The sequence below is a fragment of the Hirundo rustica genome, chromosome Z, assembly GCF_015227805.2.
Source record: "Hirundo rustica isolate bHirRus1 chromosome Z, bHirRus1.pri.v3, whole genome shotgun sequence".
In the NCBI taxonomy this organism is placed as follows: Eukaryota; Metazoa; Chordata; class Aves; order Passeriformes; family Hirundinidae; genus Hirundo; species Hirundo rustica.
The window spans coordinates 17,230,914-17,236,996 of NC_053488.1; the positions used below are offsets into that span (position 1 = coordinate 17,230,914).

A 6,083-nucleotide genomic window follows, 5' to 3' on the forward strand; every position below is an offset into this window, starting at 1 on the left:
TATTTCACATTGCTAGACACCAAACTACAGAAGTTCTTACAGTTTATTCTCATTACAATCTTTTGGTTCAATGACTTGAGGTCTGCTGTTTTACAATAGAAATTATTCCCAGATCTCAAGCCTGCTGACTCACTGGCTCATACTGAATCACATCCAGTGTTTCTAACTGGTTTTGGTTTTTGTTGCCTTTGAGTCATTTTTCAAGCATTCTATACAATGAAACCAACAACTACTACACATGAACTTGGCCTAAATTCACACTTGCCTTACTTGTCTACATTTATTTCTTTTCTGGAAAATAGGCTAATTTGAATGTGTGAAAAACTTAGCATTTCAATTCTGAAACAAGAAAAAATGTCCTCTCCTTTTCCCTCCACCTTTTTTAAAAAAACTTATCCCATCAACTGTGCTGAAAAAACACTGTGGGTTTTTTTTGTGAAAAACTTGGAGGTTGAATGCTTATACAAAGAGTGGCTTCAACAACAAATAGGACCGCACAAGGCTTTCTGCAGAGAATCATTACCCAGGAAACCAAGTCCCCAGTCTCTCCATTTGTCTTCTCAAGCAGGTCCTGCCAGATGTGCCAAACAATGAGGAGTGAAGAATCTGTTTTTTGGAAATTCTTGGTGGAGGTAACAAACAGGTAAAAAAACATATGTGGCAAACTTTCGCAGCCTCAGCCTCATGGAATCATGGTTAAAAGGCTCTCCATGTTTCTTCTCTTTCTCCAAATGAGTGCAGGAAGAAAAAAATCTGTGATAATAAAAGACCATATTTTTGATAAAGTTGGCTTTTATGGACATTTTCTACTGGTGGGATGTTCACTGCTAATGGGGGACCACCTTTTGTGTTCTGCCAATGAATTCAGCTAGAAATGTTGAAGAATCTAGGCAGGTGACATGAGCAAGTTTGTCCAGATATCAGGAGATCAAAAATTCTTTCCTTTCTTAAAGAGAAAAAGAATTTGCTGTTTCTGATAGTATTTGTAAGTACCCTACTTTGGAAAATAATTTCCTTTGAGATTTGGTTTTTCAGGGTATTGCTCAGCTCTCTTCTGGCCAACATTAACACTATTGCACCAAACACAGTATTTACAACACCTCATGACTCTCTGATGTCCTGCTTTCCATCACCATTATTCGCTTCAATGATTATCAAAGTCATAGCAAAAGAAGAAACAGGGACTACACCATGAAGAATGCATATGGAGCTGAATAGAAAAGTACCACTAAGGCACCAGACTGAGTCACTCCCTTTCCTGTCTACCTACCACTACATGAAAATCCAGAGGTTTCCAGCCCAGTAGTTTTAAATGTCTAAATTCCTGGCACACATTCGTTTATAGGAAGATGGAAAACACAGAGAGGATTCTCTCATATTACAGGCAATTCAAGGCATGTGATGCTAAGAACCCTCTTCCCAGTTTTAGAGGTATATCAATAGAGCCGATTTCCACAGACATGGATTTGTGCCAAAATATATCATTACATGAAATTAGTTAATTATTTCAGGCACAATTAATGTATTTTCATTCGTCTCTTTCCTTCACAGAGATATCTCTTCAATAACTACTTTCCCCTTCTAGCATAGAAATGCATTCCCAAAGAATTAAGAGAAACAAATTACTGCCTATTGCAGTAATCTTCTGCCTGTTGCGGTTGCAACATCTTCTAACCACAGGGTTCAGCATCAAGAAGTAAAGAATAATTATTGGAACATTAGGGCTTAACTAAACATTTCAATATTTGGCAGTGCATACTCTGAACCAACAAGGAAACCAAGAGCTGTGCATATGTGTGCTCATACTAGGTAGCTATAAAATGTAATTGGAAGCAATGTTTTAGGAATTTGAATTTTAGTAACATTATAGAGATTTTTAGCATAAGTGCTGTCATTACTAAAATTAACCACTTCAGAAACTTTTTCTTCTTTTCTTTGTCATTTGCTGTTGTTAAAGCACATAGTAGAGTTAATACTTTGTATGGGTTTTCACAAGGGTTCTTGAGATTTTTTGACTAACCAGATCTTTATCAGTTGCTCTTGAAAACCATGCTTGTTGAAAAATAGAACTGTGGACCCAGTGACCACCTGATATCTCTACACTGAACACAGCAGCTGAAATCCTAAAATATTGAAAACTATTCAATCCACCCCAGAATATGCCAAGCTTTAGAAGTTAATTCAAGTTTTCTCAAGAGAAGGGAGAAATGAAAAGTTTAATTCCTCTTAGAAAGCTGGAATGTGTGTCCTTTTGGATGAGAAGGGTCAGGGCTCTCACAAAATAGATCAATTTTGAAACCATAGACATTAAGACTACAACAAAACTTGGAGTTATCAAAATAGGAAGACAATTAATCTACATTTATAGCTGGGAAGTCCCATATTGAAAGAAAATCTAAACGTAGAAACCTTGTGTAAAATACAACAGATAAAATCTCATCCCCTTTACTGTACTTGTACAGTACTGTGCTTTTCATGTGTTATAAAATTTCCCCCTTTTTTAAAATTTAACCATCCATGTGGTTACTACAGAAATACCTGATACTTACAGAACCTGCAGCCACTGTGTTTCAGATCTGAAGAGTAGATGACATTTCTAAGAAGGAGCCACTTGCCCAGAGAAATTGTGAATGGCTCAATAATGGAAACATCCAAGATCATTGCGGACAGGGCTCTGAGCAACCTGGTTGTTGAAGATATCCTAGCTGATTATAGGGTTGTCGGAGCAGATGACCATTACAATATCCTTTGCAACCTAAATTTTTCTATGATTTTATATAATCAGCAGTGCATTAAATCAACCAGCCTTAAGTAACACTGACACATCTCTCTCATATACATGACCAGATTTTTTTGGTGCTTACAGCAGCAAGCGATTAATTGATCAATTAGACCTCTCAAAACAGAGTGTTTCTAATTAGAGTAATTAAGAAAACAAACAAATAAAAAAAGTATTCAATAAATAACAGCAAGCCGTCACTGACATTGGTTTGCTGTCCCGAATTTGGTTGAAAACAAAGTATGCTATTTCTACCACACTCTTTCCAGCAGAGAGGTGGTTTACACTGGCAAAAGGGTTAGTTAAAGCAGTTCCCAGGACAGACATAGGCATAGCTCTCTGCATTATTTGCCATCAAAATAATATTCCTAAGAAACAAAGTTTTAAGCACAGACCACAAGTTCCACCAGTTTCATCACTAACACAGGTGTTACTGAAGACGAACAGATTTACATGGCTTCAGCCAGCTGCAAATTCCTGAGTCCACCAGTTTTTCCAAATCAGTTCCTACCTATTTCAGTGCTCTCAAAGACCAAGGATTTAATTCATTGCAGCATTTTTTTTTTTTTTACCCAGGCCCCTCTTGCATGCCATCACTGGTAGTCACCGCTTGGTTCTAAGTAGCATAAGTGCAGGTGCTAAAAGCACTCTTGAGAGCCTCAGACTCTGACCATGGTTTGGGGTGAGTACAGCACAAAGAAGCTCATTGCTTTCTGGCCCTTTGCAAAGCACCAGCTGAGCCATCTTAATTTACCATGAGATCTCAGAGAAAATCCAGTCACAAGTTTTGGCTTTCCTCAAAATACTTCCCTGCAATTTTCAAATGAGAGCTTGCAACTCAGCTATACATTAAAGCTGAGCTGACACTTTGAGGATGTCATTTAACCAGTCTCTTCAAGGCATCTCCACAAATGAATCAGAGCACTAATAAAGCATTTTAGAAAGCTATTTAGAAACACACAGTTTGTTTGAAGTGTTAGATAAGCAAAGCTTGCTGACAATTGTCCCTAACATATCTGACCCATTGTAACCCACAACCTAGGATTTATGTTTTTAAATTACTGTGCTTTCTTTAAATGTACTTTTCTCTAAAGTGACTGTTTTTCTTTCTTTTACTTTATTTATGATAAAGTTACTATAGTAATTCTCACTTCCCTCACTTTTTTTTTTTTTTTTTTTTTTTTTTTTTTTTTTTTTTTTTTTTTTTTTTTTTTTTTTTTTTTTGGCTGGTGTGGGTGTGTGATTATCTCCGATTTAACAAAATAAAATTCAGCATTTAAGGAGAATTTTTACAGGGATTCCAATACATTTCAAAGCTCTCCTGAGGCCTCCTGCCAGCTCAATTATTCTGTGATTTTATTTCTTTTTAATCATGGTCATTTCCACGTCAGCTGAGTGTTTTTACTCATGCACTAAGCAACATGACTAACATCTGTCACATATTGCTTGTTTTCTTCTTTTTCCTCAGGGGGAGAAGGAGGGGAGGGTCTGGTATTGGCAAAGTGGTTTTCATTTGTTTGTTTAGTATGCATGTTGCTATGTGTTTACAGAAAACACAAGGTCAGAGTAATGCTTCATGGAATCGGAGCGGTAGCTGGAGTGTGTATAGAGGTGCTCAGGAATCAGAGGAACCCCTAAGACTGCCAGGTAAGCCCTTGCCTCTTTCTTTGTGCAAAAGGTGCACAGATTGATATGGTTTTCACTCCTAACCTTCTTTGTCTCAGGCTTGGGAAGGCTTTGAATGAGAACACACAAACCTCAAACCCGATTCAGAATTCAGCAAGAGCTGGTCTGTAGAATAAGAGCATGTCTGGCATAGTCATGGTAATGCCTGTCTGGGAAGAGCATGGTTGTGTTCTGAAGATGCCTGAGCATTGATGGTTTCACACACCTGTCCAAGGCTAACCAGGAGGAGAAAAGGAAAAGGTTAAAAAATTCAACATGAGACAGTATATGGCAAATGGAAATATTCTTCTGCTAAGATGAATGAAGGAAAAAGGACTGTCTATTGCAAGTTGCTCATGGTGATTTTGTCTGTCTAACATCCTGATCACTTACTGGCTCGAGAACAGCCTCAGAAAGTTGGGGTTTTTTTAATCTCTTATGAGATTATGATGGTCTGGGACTTCCTTTTCTAGTAAAATACTGGTTTTATCTCCTTGCACACTTGCAAAACTTCACCCCTGGGACTGAAATTTCCCATATCAATGATAAATATTTTGGCAAAGTTTCACTCTTGAAACATTGAGTGAGACAAGAAAAGATATGTTTTGCCCTCGTGCCTTGCTAAAAAGATGAGCAGCTCTTCTGTGAAAAGTCCTTGGAACTCTAAAAGGACTGCTAAGGAAATTGCTAGATGTTCAAGAGAGATTTGCTTGTTTCTCTGATAACACATGGATATTTGAGAGATTGTAAGCCATTGAAGAGTCTCAATCCAAGGAAAAGCAGTTATGATAATGTTTCTTAGCTGGCCTTGCAGGCTTGTCCTACCAGAGCATGTATTCCCCATTGCCAAAAGCCAGGAGTATAAGGCTCCTCTCAGCTTCTTGGGACAAAGAAAAAGGAGTAAGGTTCTTCTGTGAACAGAAGAAACTGTCTTCTTCATCCTGTTTTCTGGGAAAATGGATGAAGGCGCCAATTCAAATGCCTAAGTAACACTTAAAGGTGCTAGAATATATTTTAAAAAACCAAACAAAACCCACACAAATCTACAGAATTCTTGGGTTTTTACATGGAGACAAGGAGAGAGAGAGGCTGAGAGACACACAACCTGGATGAAGTTCAGAAAAGCATGAAACGTCCTTGATTCCAGATGACTAATGCAGCATTGAGCTTTATGAGAAAAGGCATTCTAATAGGTCTTAATTATCAGGCAATTCTTTTCATATGCTATTTGACTAAATTTATAAAAATTCTGGAAAGATTTTTGACTGATAATTTTACAGTTGATTTCAAATTTTTCATAGAAATGTTGAATGTGACTTAATTCACATCATATCACACTGAGTCCTTTCATAAATAAAAGTATTTGATCAGGTGAGACGTCCGCACATTCCTAGAGACCATAATTTTAACAATTGTTAATCAATCTCTGTGTGCTTGATTAATACTCAACAGGAATTTAAAGAATTTCACTACTGTAATCCATTCAATAATTTGGCATCCACACCAAAAGAAAATTATGGATTCCATGGGAAAAATCTTAATTCTGGGTTTTTCTCTTATTTCTTCATCATTTCCAAGTAATTATTCATTGTTATTATTATTATGGTTTTCCATGCTGTATTAAGCAACAATAGAGAAA

At 37.1% G+C, this 6,083-nt stretch overlaps 1 long non-coding RNA gene across 1 annotated transcript; it reads left to right on the forward strand.

Annotated features, from left to right (window-relative positions):
• Positions 1–3,432: 3,432 nt before the first annotated feature.
• On the forward strand, positions 3,433–5,644 carry LOC120765705 (uncharacterized). The gene is made up of 3 exons (XR_005704494.1): positions 3,433–3,461; positions 4,330–4,426; positions 4,504–5,644. It is a non-coding gene; the product is annotated as an uncharacterized LOC120765705 (long non-coding RNA).
• The last annotated feature ends 439 nt before the right edge of the window (positions 5,645–6,083 follow it).